Genomic DNA, 16,107 nt, shown 5'->3' on the forward strand with positions numbered 1-16,107 from the left:
ATTCCATAACCATTGTGAAAATAAAATATTCTGAAACAAATTTACATTTGTCTTTCTCTTTCCAGCTCCTCCCTATACATTTATCTTCTATCTTCTTAACTTAATTACATGAGTAAGAACATTAATTTCAAATGCAGTTAAACGCTGAACTCATTGAAGTTCATTTCAATATTTTATTTACTGTTAAATACAAACATATATGATCCTTCCAAATAGCTTCATGTCATTCAAAAGATCCCTTAGACAAACTTTCAGTGTGATAAAAAACACATTTAGACTACTTGCATTTTTCAGTAACTTGACATCTCCATTGATGGTCATATAATTTTTATAATAAGGGGCATCTGAGGCAGCTAAGGAAGCATTTATCATCAAATTTAACTACTAAGTTTATGCATATTTTAATTGAAAGCACAAATTGCCTTTCTACACTAAAATATATAATTAAATATTATTAGTTTTTCTCTATATATATTTTGTTTCTATGGTGATGGCCTTTGATGCTATATAGTAATATCTTAATTTACAGATTTCCTATGAGTTGAGCAATTATATAAGAAATCAGAAATGCAAAAAAATAAATAAAGAAACTGAAAAAAATTATGTCACGTAAATGTTGCTCTTTGTAATTTTACCCATCTGACAAAAACCTCTGAGCACACATTAGTTGAGATAAAAAAGCAGGTCCTAAGGAAGTCATGGGGTCTGATAATTTGTCTCTAGTGCAAAGAGTTCTTTACTTGAAGCTTTAACTCATCTATTGATGACCTTTATTTTTTCCTGTGTTTTTTAAAATTATATTCCCCAATTAAATAAGGAGGAATTTGAATATTTTTCAAGGATTGTGTTGATTGGGCTCTTAATGCAAAGTGCTCCTTGTAGAATGACTAAATTGATACCCATCAGGTACATGACTCTTCAACATCACAGAGGGACTAGGATCAGGACCTAACCCACACAGCTTTTTCCTATCCTGTGGTTATATTCTGAGCATTGTTAAGCAAAGGGACAGAAATACGTTTGATCATTGCTTAAGTTATTTGGTAGTAGTTCCTTCTATGGTGTTTGGAAGAGACTCTAAAGGCAAGTCTGATTGTAGCTTTTCCACATCAGTTGCTGGAGTGGAGAGCTGGTCTTTTAATTTCTAATTTTCTCCAAACAAAAAAGAGGTTATTGTTCGTGAGTCTTGTTTATTAATAAAACTATTACTCTACTGGTATTGCTTTTTACCTTCTCACTTAGCCCTCTCATAACTAAGCACAACTAATTACATACATAGTATAATTTTAGTAGAAACAAGATTTTATCCTAAACACTGAAGAGGGGAACAAATAAGTAGAGAAGGTCAAAGCGATGGGCAGATAAGTAATAAACTCAAGGTATTTGACTAATAAAAGAAAAGTCTATGGTACACAATGATTTCCTGAACATTGCCAGGGCTGCAAAAGTCACCTAATACTAGAGTTTGATCCTTAACTTCACTAGGTCATTTCTAGACCTGCTCCAAATTACTCTTAATCACTTTTATCTTTTAAAATCTCTGAAAGGGGCATGGCAGGTGCTGTTACAGAAAGAAAAACAGTGTGTAAGAGTGGGCTGAAAAGTGAAGAAGGCTAAAGATGAAAAAGGTCTAAACCCTCTGGAAATTCATTTAATGAAATTAAGGCAATAGTATATTACTATTCAGGCAATAATACAGTACTATAGTGTGTAGAATTACCACACTTTAATACAGAATATTGTAAAGCTATAAGGAAATTAGTTTAATGGTTTGCTTTATCTTTTACACAGTCAACAACAAATATCAAATACTGAACAAAACTTTGAGTTTTCAAGAGTACATCAGAAACCTGTGAAAATCATGGCAAAAAAAAAAAAAAAAAGGCCAAAATGTCCTTGGGCAAACACCTTTTAGGCTACTGCTGCTGCTGCTGCTAAGTTGCTTCAGTCGTGTCCAACTCTGTGCGACCCCATAGACAGCAGCCCACCAGGCTTCCCCGTCCCTGGGATTCTCCAGGCAAGAACACTAGAGTGGGTTGCCATTTCCTTCTCCAATGCATGAAAGTGAAAAGTGAAAGTGAAGTTGCTCAGTCGTGTCCAACTCTAGCGACCCCATGGACTGCAGCCTACCAGGCTCCTTTGTCCATGGGATTTTCCAGGTAAGAGTACTGGAGTGGGGTGCCATTGCCTTCTCTACTAGCACAGGCTAGTACTACTTAAGATGTAACCAACTCTTCCATTTCAAGGGTATGCTTTTCCTCCAGGCACTATCTTGTAAGAGGGAGATAGTGCTGACTTTTGTGTGTCTTTGACTCTTTCTCAATGAAAAGTTTTATGATTTAAAAATAACCTTTTTCTTCCTCCTTGCACATATTTCTGTAAAATTTACCAAATCCCATTTGTTACTCTTTCTCCACAATTCAGTAGGAATGATTAGGTATCTTGTTACACAAATCAAGAGCTATAAATTTGAGATGATTAGTTCCATTGTCATAAAGTGAAATAAATGGTTTTTAGAAATTTGATCCAACTTCATCCTGTTCTGCCATCTAGTCTATATAAGGCATCTTGAGACTTCATGTGAATGATTTATACTATTTAAATCAGATTCCTCTAAAGTAATGGAAAATAGAGGAGTAATAACAACAATGCAGTTGACCCTTGAATTAAAGGGGTTTAGAACTCCATGAGTCCACTTCAGTTCAGTTCAGTCAGTTCAGTCGCTCAGTCGTGTCCAACTCTTTGCAACCCCATGAATCGCAGCATGCCAGGCCTCCTTGTCCATCACCAACTCCCGGAGTTCACTCGTCCCCTGAGTCCACTTACATGCACTTTTTTTTACTAAGTACCTACTATAGCACTTCACTATCTGAAGTTGGTTGGCTCTGCAGATACAGAACCATGGATAAGCAGGGCCAAGTGTTAAGTTGTTATAAAGATTTTCACTCAGAGAGTGGGTGTCCCTAACCCCTGTGTTGTTCAAGGGTCAAATGCAATAGTAAATATCATTTTGTAATTTTCCATAATATGCTGATTCAATGTAGTTCAGTTCAGTTCAGCCGCTCAGTCGTGTCCAACTCTTTGCGACCCCATGAATTGCAGCACGCCAGGTCTCCCTGTCCATCACCAACTCCTGGAGTTCACCCAAACTCATGTCCATTGAGTCGGTGATGCCAACCAGCCATTTCATCCTCTGTCATCCCCTTCTCCTCCTGTCCCCAATCCCTCCCAGCATCAGAGTCTTTTCCAATGAGTCAACTCTTCTCATGAAGTGGCCAAAGTATTGGAGTTTCAGCTTGAACATCAGTCCTTCCAAAGAACACCCAGGACTGATCTCCTTTAGAATTGCCTGGTTGGATCTCCTTGCAGTCCAACGGACTCTCAAGAGTCTTCTCCAACATCACAGTTCAAAAGCATCAATTCAGCGCTCAGCTTTCTTCACAGTCCAACTCTCACATCCATACATGACCACAGGAAAGACCATAGCCTTGACTAGATGGACCTTTGTTGGCAAGGTAATGTCTCTGCTTTTTAATACGCTATCTAGGCTGGTCATAACTTTCCTTCCAAGGAGTAAGCGTCTTTTAATTTCATGGCTGCGATCACCATCTGCAGTGATTTTGGAGCCCCAAAAAATAAAGTCTGACACTATTTCCAGTTTCCCCATCTAATTCGCATGAAGTGATGGGACCAGATGCCATGATCTTAGTTTTCTGTATGTTGAGCTTTAAGCCAACTTTTTCACTCTCCTCTTTCACTTTCATCAAGAGCCTTTTTAGTTCCTCTGCCATTATCAAATATGTGGTTTTCATCCAGACTTTATCTGAGTATAGATGCCAAATATATTTTACTTGCTCTTAGACTGTAATAGACTTCTTATAAAATACTAGATGAAGCAGAAAGACACAATAGACAAACTTCCTTATACATTCTTGATTTTAGAATCATCCCAAAATCTCACATAAATACTGGAAAGAATGTGTAAATTTTGGTGATACAATACAGAGAATTAAGTCTAAAGGAGATTGCTTTTTTCATTTCATAAAGTATAGCTAAAGAATTTATGTATGACTAGCAAATAAAAGTGAAAATGAAGTCGTGTCCGACTCTTTGCAACCCCATGGACTGTAGCCTACCAGGCTCCTCAGTCCATGGGATTTTCCAGGCAAGAATACTGGAGTGGGTTGCCATTTCCTTCTCCAGGGGATCTTCCTGACCCAGGGATTGAACACCTGGTCTCCGGCATTGTAGGCAAACGCTTTACCATCTGAGCTACCAGCAAATAAAAAAAAAAAAAAAAAACCTGTTGAACTAAAGAAACAGAGTACACAGATTCATCAGGTCTAATAAAATAGATTAATATTGGGATGAATATCCATGAATCATGAAATGTGTAGTTGAAAATGTTATTTACTAATATTCTAGTTCCTTTTGTAAATCGCAAGCATGAACATTTTAAGAAACCATCCTATATATCCCCAATGATTAAAGCATTATGCTTCAGAAATGCATATTTAATTTTATTTAAAAATCCATTTTCAAGAATGGTGGCAATACACAAGAAGGAAGAGGATGAGTAGTATTCTACTGTGTGTGTGTGTGTATGTGTGTGTGTGTATGGTGGTGGTTTAGTTGGTAAGTCATGTCCGACTCTTGTGACCCCTTGGACTTGGCCCACCAGACTCCTCTGTCCATGGAATTCTCCAGGTAAGAATACTGGAGTGGGTAGCCATTCCCTTCTCCTGGGGATCCTTCTGACCCAGAGATTGAATCCAAGTCTCCTGCATTGCAGGCAGATTCTGTACCATCTGAATCACCAGGGAAGGCCATATACACCATATCTTCTCCATCCATTTGTCTGTTGATGGGCATTTGAGTTGTTTCCGTATCTTGGCTATGTAAATAGTGCTGCTATGAGCACTCGGGTGCAAGTATCATTTTGAATTAACGTTTTCATTTTTTTTTTCAACATTTACACAGGATTAGAATGTCTGGATCATATAGCAGTTCTTGTTTTAATTTTTTGAGGAACCTCCATACTATTTTCCATAGTTGCTACACTAATTTACATTCCCAGCAACAATATAGGAGGGTTCCCTTTTTCTCCACATCCTCTCCAACATTTATTATATGTAGATTTTTTAATGACAGCCATTCTGAGTGGTGTGAAGTGATGCATCATTGTGGTTTTGATCTGAATTTAATAATTAGCTATGTTGAGCATCATTTCATGTGTCTGTTGCCCACTATATGTCTTATTTGAAAAAACACCTATTCAAGTCTTCTGCTCATTTTTTAAATTGGGCTTTTAAAATTGATTTATATGAACTGTTGATACATTTTAACCCTTTATTGTATCATTTGTAAATGTTTTCTCCCATTCAATAGGTTGTGTTTTTGTTTTGTCAATGGTTTCCTTTAGTTGTACAAAAGCTTTTAAGTTTAATTAGATCATATTTGTTTATTTTTGTTTTATTTTTTTTTCCCTTAGGGGACAGATCTAAAAAAAAAAATTGCTATGATTTTGTCAAAGTATATTCTGCCTATGTTCTCTTTGAGGAGTTCTCTTTGAGGAGTTTTATGGTTTCAGATCTCAAAAACAGAACAGAGATCCCAGAAATAAAACCTATGGTCAATTAATCCATGTCATAGGAGGTAAGGATATACAATGAAAAAAAGAGAATCTCAATAGTAGTGCTAGGAAAACTAGGCAGCTAAATGTAAAACAATGAGATTAGAACATTACCTCACATCACATACAAAAATAAATTCAAAATGGATTAAAGATTTAAATGTAAGACCTGAAACCAATATTTCTAATCGGATTAAATAGATCATAATAAATATTTTTGGCTTTAATTCTAACAAACACTCTGAGTCATAGGTATAAAGGCTACTGGCTATTCTTTCCCCAAAGTACCCGAGGTCTGAAAGGAAAACAGGATCAAGGGGAAAGTTGACACCTTTTGCCCAGATTTAGGTCTTGGATGCTCCATGCTTAACCTTGGAGAAACAAGAGAAAACAAAGTTTCCCTCTTATAACCATTTTTGCCTAATATTTTGGTGAAAACAAATAATAGACTTCATCGTCTAGAGAGCCATCGAAGAGAAGAAACATCTCTAAAGCTCTCCCTTCACCATAACTTTGCTCTCTCCCAGGTTAAGGAGCTCTTTGTGCTAGTTTCAAAATAAGAGGGCTCAGAGACCATGAACATTTCATTCAAGGTCAATTTCTGCCAGAAACACTTGAGTGTTCCCTTGATGCTGCCTGAAGTTTGTCTCTTTATGTGAAAGTCACAACAGAATCCTTCTTCTATTCCTTCAAATTTTTAGCTATGGGAGAACCAGTAACCTAACTAGCTTGGGGAAAAAATTATTAAAAATAAACAAACACTTAAGTACATTATGCTGTATGCAGAGATATATATTAACAAAACTATGCTAAGAGATAGCCCACACAGTGGGATATTCCAATTCTTTGTGATGGATTGTTATCCAATAACATCTACTCTCTACTCTTTCTTTTTTCTTACTTTTGTTGCCTTGTCACATTTATTTTTAATTTTTTAATATAAATTTATTTATTTTAATTGGAGGCTAGTTACTTATCCTCATCACATTTTGAGGGTAGCATTTGAATTTTTTTTTAATTAGGTAGCAAAAACCTTCAAACTTTTGTTCTCAATGTAATTCTAACAATGAGTGTTTAGCACAGCTGTTCACACTCCATAAAATAAAATTTCCATTCTGATAAGAACAATGGAATTTAAGTTTATGTTTTGCCAGAGATTTGCATGTGTAACTCAGAACTCAAAAGAGTTAAAGACGTGAAATCAAATACAACAGCTCATAGATTAAAAGTCACAAAAACTTAAACCGTAGAAAAGTAGCATTAAAACTTTCATCTTAAATATTTAGAAATGAAACATTTGGACATCCACATTAGGAGATATGTAATTGACAAAGTATTCAGGTTGTAATTGTTGGCCACTTAAAATAATTTGATCTCACAAATTAAAAGGAAAAAAATGGTGAATTCTAAAAGGATGCTTCGTAAGTAAGTCTTTGTTCAGTTCTTATAAAGCATAAATATAATACTATTTACTACTTCAGCAATAGTTTATAGAATATAAATAGTTTATAGCATATAGAATTATAGCTAAATTTAGTAACCTGAATATTTTGTTTTGAGTGACACATGAAACAGGATTATGTGGAACTGGAAATATCTAGATACACATTGTTATTACTTATAGAAATGGAATATTTTATATGAAAAGATAAAATAATATGCATCTTTCATTATTTATAATTATCTTTCAAAAATTTGCAATTCTTTGGGCAAAATAAGATCCAATCATAAAATACAAATAGTCTATTTCTGTAGGATTATCTAAATGCATTGAAGCAGTAGATTTGAAATTTAGAACTGTAACTTACTGCATGGATTAACTATATAAGTCAGATATAAAGCAAATAAATTTATTCTATCTTTGCAGTCCTCACACTGCACATTATTTTACAAAAACATAGCTCTTAAAACTATTTGTGAAATTGGTTTTCTATAAATATCAATTTCATACTTGATGCAATATGGCTACTTACCCAGTATCTAAAAGATCTTTAAATTGGGGCTCAGATGTTTTAAGTGGGTTGCTTCTTTTCCACAAATAGTTTATCTATAATTCAGATTTTTGAAAGCAATCGATTTTTGAAACCAAGAACTATATGACACACAAATTACCCAATGTTTTTTACATAATGACTTAAAGTGTAAAGATCTAATACAATTTGTCTGTTCATTCCCCATAAAAATGGCTTTACAAAGTATACATACTCTTTAAACCATTTTTATTAGATAAGGTTACAGTGACTAAGAAAACAATTGACATTTTAAATAGATTTCCATTGCAGGTACAAAGAGTGAATACTTAATGTGAACAATGACTGAAACCTAACAAAAATTCTGGAGACTCACAATCTTGAACCTATTTTGTCTAACTTATTACCTTGGCTCCTTAGAACCTATGTACTTCCAAGGTATACTGTTATGTGGTGTATTTTTTTAAAAGCTCAATTTATCCATGTATCCATCACAAACCTAACTTTCATTACCTAACACAATAATATTTATTCTCTTCCCATAATAATAGTAATTTTAATTTATAATTCTTCGGGCAAAATAAAATCTTCATCACATACCGTTTGTGACATTCCATTCCCTACTTAGGGACAAAGTTCCTTCTTATATATCTCTAATATCACTGCTGCTAAGTCACTTCAGTCGTGTCCGACTCTGTGTGACCCCAGGAAGGCCCTAAAACATTCTAAAGAGAAGTACTTGAAAAGGTATAAAATAGCCATAAGCATCCTGGTGTTGGTTTATTCATTTGTTCATCCAACACTAACTGAGTGCCTATAATGTGTGGGCACAGTGAGCATTTCTGTGAAAGCTGCTAGTAATGAAGAAATGATGAGGCAAGCCCAGAAATGTTCCCTCCTGTAGCTTACCCCCTCCTGGAGGAGACAGACAGTAATCACCGAGAGAATGGACCAGCCAAAGACTATCAGGAACACCTGCAGTTGAACAAGTATCTGCAACTGGTTGCAAGGAGAGAGAACACATACCTTAGGAAATGTGTAGTGTATCTTAGCAAGGGCATTAGAAAGAAGGATCACAGGGTTGGGGCTGTGGTTGGGTAATATTGGAGACTGTCATAAAAAAAGGAACATTTCTATGAGTGGATATCTCAATAAACCTTATCTATAGAGAAGGTGGATTAAGGCAAGGATAAAGCTGTAACTGGCTTTCAAAAGCTCTAGGTCACTCATATAAGAGAGGGAGAAGGTGGCTATTCTATGGGTTGTGTGAAGACCTTGCTGATGGGAATGTTCTGTGGAATCATACTCAGCAGGAGCATGATTCAGCTGTAAAAGGGAGATCAGTTTTTAATGACATTGAAATTGAGGTCTAGGTTTAAACGTCTTATCAGTCCCCAGGGCAGCTTTTTTTTTTTCCTCAAAGAATATTCAGAAAACAAATAAGATAAGATAACAAGTATCACTAGGATAATTTTATATAATGTGGCCATAAAAGACAACTTTGTGAAGATGACATTAAGCCAAGACCTGAGATTTAAAAAGAACCTACCAGGCAAGGGCAAGTGCAAAGACCTGAGGAGAAGAACTTTTCTGGTGGTCCAGTGGTTAATAATCCGCCTTGCAACGCAGGGAAAAACCGCTTCCTTCCCTGGTCGGAAGTGCGATTCCAATGGGCCCTATGATAAATCCTATGACTTTGGAGTTATCAGAGATATAGTCACCTACTGCAGCTACTGAAGCCCACGTGTTCTGGGGTCTGCGCACCACAAACTACTGAGCCCCTACGCCACACCAAACATCCTGTGTGCCACAAGGAAAGATCCCGCGCGAAGCAACAGAGATCCCGCGCGAAGCAACGGAGATCCCGCGCGAAGCAACGGAGATCCCGCGCGAAGCAACAGAGAACCTGAGTGATTCAAGGAAGACCAGAAGCAACCAAAGAAATACATAGGGAAAAAAAAGAGAGATCGAGAGAAACATCTTCTAAAGAGTAAAACTTAAAAAAGAAAACAAAAAAGAAACAAGGAGAGCAGGGGTTGGACATGCTTTCAGAACTAGAAGGAAGACTGCTGCTTCTAAGTCGCTTCCGTCGTGTCCGACTCTGTGCGACCCCATAGACGGTAGGTAGCCCACCAGGCTCCACCGTCCCTGGGATTCTCCAGGCAAGAACACTGGAGTGGGTTTCCATTGCCTTCTCCGAGAAGGAAGATTAGCACGTCTGAAAACAGCAATGAAAGTATTGAAAGCATATAAATGTGGGTGTGTGGAATGACTAGTCGGTAACTTCATGCTAGGTCCAAACACAAGTATCTGAGTGTTATAGGGTGAATTATGTCCCCTCCAAATTTATGTGTTAAAATGCCAACCCCAAGTACCTCAGAATGTGATTGTGTTTGGAGATAGGGCCTTAAAAAGGCACTTGAAATGAGATCATTATGAGTAGATGGGCTCTACTTCATTATGACCAGTGTCCTTATAAAAAAAAGGAAATTGAGATATAAACAGGTACGAAGGGAGAACAATGTGGAAACACAAGAAAAACCAAGGAGAGAGGCCTCAGAATAAACCCACCCTGCTAACACCTCGATCCTGGACTTCTAGCCTCCAGAACTGTGAAAAAATAAATTTCTGTTGTTCAAAGTTCTGCTGTTAATAAGTTTGGGTGGTATCTTGTTGTGACTGCCCATCAAACGAATGCACTGAGTTACCAAGACATCACTTTCAATGCCCAAAACTATTAAATCAATGCTAAATGTTCACTCAATCTATGTTTAATTTTGCTTGAAAAATAAGGTCTTATATAGTTAGTGGCACCAAAGATATTTACCTCTCTGGGCTTCAAATTTATATAGAAGACTTAGGACAAGAAGGTAACTCTCTTCTAACTCCAAAGTCAGAGGATTTATCATAGGGACCATTGGAATCATACTTCCAAAAATAGCTCTGTATTTGGATCATATCTTTCTTCTAAGCAGTTCAAAACACTTCAAAGACATTTTCATATCAATTCTCACAGCATCCTGTGAAGGCAGGTAGGAGGGAAATATTATCATTCCTATTTGACATTTCTATACACCCACTCACTTGATTATAAGATCATTTTAACTGAATGTATAATTTTTTCAGTGAAAAGATTATATGCCCAGAAAAAAAATGATGTTCTCAAGAAAAACAATTTTTGACTGTCACTCTTTTGTGATGAATGACCTAAACATTTATAATACACAAAGTAACCCTTAAGATTTTAATTTAGGTGTTATTTCTCCTTCCTCTTTATACTCCCTTAGAAAAAAAGATAGGAATATTGACAAAATGGCAGCACATTTTTTAAGTAGCACCAGTTCAGTTCAGTTCAGTCGGTCAGTCGTGTCTGACTCTTTACAACCCAGAGGACTGAATCACGCTAGGCCTCCCTGTCCATCATTAACTCCCAAAATTTACTCAAGCTCATGTCCATTGAGTCAGTGATGCCACCCAGTCATCTCATTCTCTGTCATCCCCTTCTCCTCCCACCCTCAATCTTTCCCAGCTTCAGGGTCTTTTCAAATGAGTCAGTTCTTCACATCAGGTGGCCAAAATACTGGAGTTTCAGCCTGAACATCAGTCCTTCCAATGAATATTCAGGACTGATTTCCTTTAGGATGGACTGGCTTGATCTCCTTGCAGTCCAAGGGACTCTCAAGAGTCTTTTCCAACACCACAGTTCAAAAGCATCAATTCTTTGGTGCTCAGATTTCTTTATAGTCCAACTCTCACATTCATACATGACTACTGGAAAAACCATAGCTTTTCCTAGATGGACTTTGTTGGCAAAGTAATGTCTGCTTTTTAATATGCTGTCTAGTTTGGTCATAGCTTTTCTTCCAAAGAGTAAGAGTCTTTTAATTTCATGGCTGCAGTCACCATCTGCAGTAATTTTGGAGCCCCCAAAAATAAAATCTCTCACTGTTTCCATTGTTTCCCCATCTATTTGCCATGAAGTGATGGGACCAGATTGGAAGGAGAGTTATGACCAACCTAGATAGCATATTAAAAAGCAGAGACATTACTTTGCCAACAAAGGTCCATCTAGTCAAAGCTATGGTTTTTCCAGTAGTCATGTATGGATGTGAGAATTGGACTGTGAAGAAAGCTGAGTGCCAAAGAATCGATGCTTTTGAACTGTGGTGTTGGAGAAGACTCTTGAGAGTCCCTTGGACTGCAAGGAGATCCAACCAGTCCATTCTGAAGATCAGCCCTGGGATTTCTTTGGAAGGACTGATGCTAAAGCTGAAACTCCAATACTTTGGCTACCTCATGCGAAGAGTTGACTCATTGGAAAAGACCCTGATGCTGGGAGGGATTAGGGGCAGGGGGAGAAGGGGACGACAGAGGATGAAATGGCTGGTTGGCATCACCGACTCGATGGACCTGAGTTTGGGTAAACTCTGGGAGTTGGTGATGAACAGGGAGGCCTGGTGTTCCGCAATACATGGGGTCGCAAAGAGTCAGACACGACTGAGAGACTGAACTGAACTGATTGAACTAATCTGATGGGAGCGGATGCCATGATCTTAGCTTTCTGAATGTTGAGTTTTAAGCCAGCTTTTTCACTCTCCTCTTTCACACTCATCAAGAGGCTCTTTAGTTTTTTTCTTACTTTCTGCCATAAGGGTGGTGTCACCTGTACCAAACTGAAGATAATTGGTCTATTTTATCTAAATATTTGGTATATAGTGTTTGTTTCACTTTTAAGGAGAGTATTGAAATATTTTAAAGTCCAAAAAACTAAAAAGCATCACTTATTCTATTTTTTTCCTTTAAGTAAAATATTTGTGTACATGATGTCTTGTAATGGGAAACACATTTTTTCAGGAAAGTCAGTTTTAAACGGAAATGCAATATCAAATTTTCTTATATTGAAAAATATTCTACACCTCAATTTACATCTCTCCTCCTTTCAGAGGACAAAAACAAGCATCAGCAACTCACGGTCCTTCCTTATTTCACCAACTTTATTTTATAACACTCTCCCTCCTGCTTTCTATGCTTCATATTCACTGAATTTCATGCATTAATTTACTTATTCATTCAATAAATATTGACTCAACATTGTAAGACATGGAGGTAAAATATTGAATAAGGCCAATTTTAAAAGTGTAAAAAAGAGGAAAGCTTGCCATTTGCAACAATACAGATGAACCCTGAGGGTATCGTGCTGTGAAATAAGTCAGACAAAAAAGAGAAATACTGTGTGATTTCAGTCAAATGTGAAATAAAATTTAAAAAACAGACAAAAACAAACATGTAGATACAGAGAACAGTAGTGCTTAGCAGAATGGAAGCGGTGGAGGAGGATGAAATAGATAAAGGGAATCAGCTGTACAATGATGTATGGAAATTAAATTTTGGAGGTGAGCATGCTATAGGATATACAGAAGTAGAAATATAATGTTGTATGCGTGAAACTTAAAATGTTAAAAAGCTAATGTTACTTCAGTTTTAAAAGAAAGCAAGCAAGAAAGAAAATAAGGTTTCTCCCTGAAAAGAGTATGCAAATATTAGACAAATAAGTAAACAAATAAAATAGTTCTATATTGTCATGGTTGCTGTCGTGATAATAAGCAGTGACATGGGTGAAGGTAAGTGAGAGACTATTTTTAGAAATGGTGGTTAAAAGCATCTATGAGAAGGTGAAATTTTTGCTAAGATCTCAAGAAACTGGACCAGCTATTTCAAGTAGAATTAACAATTTCAAGCAGAAATAACTGCAAATCATAAAGATGTAAGACTGCCGTGGGTCATCACAGTGGGTTACAAAACTAGCAGGGCCTGAGCAAAATGCAAAAGTCCTTGTTTTAAAATTACTAAGAATTCCAATATGGTGGCAATAAAGCACGAAACCAAGCATCCAGCATGTCTTGGTAGAGCCCCTGAGGAACTGCACAGGCTGTGTCCCTGTGAAGCCAGGTCTGAAAAGAGTGACCGTCATGGATTAGAGGTCCCTGAGATGAGAGCATGTAAACGAGGGAGCCCTGGATGGTGGAATGGGCACAGTGTGGTAGGGCTGCTTATTCTGATAACTAATGACCTGGAAGACTGAGACAACCACAGGAATGTGTGATAAGCAAGGATGCCCAGTCCAAGGAGAAATGTCCCTCACTGGGAGCAGGGAGTTAGGTCAGCCTCCAAGTGATGCTTCCTCCTGCATCTGCAGCCGTGTCCATCCATGGACCTGGGAATCGGGTGAGAGTACCCTTTTCTTTCTAGTGTCTGGGCTTTTCCAAGTCTGGAATAAACCCCACACTCCAACCTGATTTCATCATTACTATCAGTTCCAGGGAGGTAAATACCAAGTCTGACTCATTTGCCCCCTACCACAGATTTGTAATTATCTATTCAATTAACCAATAATTTGAGCAGTAAATAATTCCATCATGTGGTAAATACTGAGAATTTTTTGAAAGAAAATATAGTCAACATTGGAAAATTTTATATTTCAAAGTTATTTTGGGAAATAACTTATCAAAAGAGGAAATTCTACCTTACCACTTCTAAAAATCTGTTTATTAGGGTAAATAAATGTATTTCCATCATAAGGTCAGATTGGATCAAAACCAGACTGATTCTGACTAAATGCCAAAACTGCTAGATGATTCTTCATTCTCATTTTCTTAGTTCTTTTCTTCTAAGAATAGGATAGTTAGTAATTAACATAAGATTATAAAAATATTCCAGAAGTATAGTAAGAGCTATTAAAATATGATGACAGACCATCAATCTAATCTATCATTTTTCAAGTAATTTGGTTAACTGTGGAAATGCAAGTCCTTAGAACATCTACTAAAAAATACATAGTGAGTTGAAATATTCCTTAATTATTCTTCCTGTGATTTGCACAAATAATTTAGATTATTCAGAGTTTGTGATGGTCTTCAATTTTATCATTAACATAGATTGTCACTTACTTACCTAGAGTAAATTAGCTCTCTACATTGCCTTCAAAATGAGAAATAGAAAAGTAAATATGGTTTAATCGATATATGGAATTCTGACCACCCATAAATATTGCGAAAAGGGCTTAGGTTCAGGTACTAGTTTGGGATTATGGTTTCCAAACATATCTGGGAACATCACTTGAGATTCTCTTTTTTAAAAAACACAGATTTCCAAACCCTTCCCTGGGGATTCAGTTTCAATATGTATGGAATGGGAACCAAGAACATATATATATATAGGAAAAGGCAATGGCACCCCACTCCAGTACTCTTGCCTGGAAAATCCCATGGATGGAGGAGCCTGGAAGGCTGTAGTCCATGGGGTCGCTGAGGGTCAGACACAACTGAGCGACTTCACTTTCACTTTTCACTTTCATGCATTGGAGAAGGAAATGGCAACCCATTCCAGTGTCCTTGCCTGGAGAATCCCAGGGACGGGGAAGCCTGGTGGGCTGCCGTCTATGGGGTCGCACAGAGTCAGACACGACTGAAGTGACTTAGCATAGCGCATATATATATATATAGAGAGAGAGAGAGAGAGAGAATTTATGTTTGGGCAATTTTGGGAAAAAAGTTGTATTAGGCCTTTCAAGACAGACAAGGCTGATCACATGTCGACAGAGGAGTGGTATGAATGTGTACATTAATCTACATCTGATTTTTCAAAGAGATTTTAAAACACCATTAGAAAAAACTAAAAAAAAAACAACAAACTTCTGTTTCTTCAATAGATGGCTTTACTAATATGCAAAATGAGTTTGTGTTTAGCAATGTCTTATTCTTTATACATTAATTCTTTCTGTGCTGTGCTAAGTCGCTTTAGTCTTGTCTGATTCCTCCGTCCACGGGGATTCTCCAGGCCAGAATACTGGAGAGGGTTGTGTAGGGTTGTGTAGGCATAGATGGTATTCACAGGACTTTCATGAACATATTCTAACAATACTATTATCTTCATACATTTTGTACCATTCTATACCACCCAGTGAAAAAGAATCAGGTTCATTATGTGCCTTATATGTTTATGTGAAAATTTCCAACAGAATCACAGTAAAAAACACATCTCTGAAATTCCTGGCATTTGGGCACCCATGTTGGCAAGATTTGGAAGGGCTATACAGTAAGAATGATTAGTTTTCAATTTACAGACATCCATTATCTATGGAAAAAGAGCCAGAATAAACCCCTCAAACCATAGGCCTTCTTCATGTAAGATCCTCCCAGCTGCCAGTTTAGGCACTAATCACAAGAACTTCATTAGACAGAGTCAACCCACGTCTAATATTTTATAGAAAATGTGTACAGAAATTAAATGGTTTGTCACACAAAATGATTAGTGTATGTAGTATTTATGACTCAGAGATACTGAGTTTCCAACAACTACACACTTTCTCTTTTTGTAAAATCTGCCCCACACTGATAGTGTTGGCCTGGACCTCTGCAGTGAATCCAATCAATGCATTTGATCTTTTTTTTTTTTTTTTTTTTTTTTTATTTTTAAACTTTACATAATTGTATTAGTTTTGCCAAA

At 36.9% G+C, this 16,107-nt stretch overlaps 1 long non-coding RNA gene across 27 annotated transcripts in view; it reads right to left on the minus strand.

The window, feature by feature from the left end:
• Positions 1-9,439, minus strand: part of LOC129639491 (uncharacterized) — a 347,939-nt gene extending 338,500 nt beyond the window's left edge. For 22 of the 27 annotated variants that reach the window (XR_008708473.1, XR_008708446.1, XR_008708438.1 and 19 more), the window contains exon 1: positions 9,152-9,438. This is a non-coding gene — a long non-coding RNA (uncharacterized LOC129639491). Of the gene's footprint in view, positions 1-8,511; positions 8,602-9,151 lie in introns of all 27 variants that reach the window. The other 5 variants (XR_008708435.1, XR_008708432.1, XR_008708433.1 and 2 more) reach the window with 4 other exon arrangements.
• Between the last annotated feature and the right edge of the window lie 6,668 nt (positions 9,440-16,107).

The sequence above is a fragment of the Bubalus kerabau genome, chromosome 1 (assembly GCF_029407905.1).
Source record: "Bubalus kerabau isolate K-KA32 ecotype Philippines breed swamp buffalo chromosome 1, PCC_UOA_SB_1v2, whole genome shotgun sequence".
Classification (NCBI taxonomy): Eukaryota; Metazoa; Chordata; class Mammalia; order Artiodactyla; family Bovidae; genus Bubalus; species Bubalus kerabau.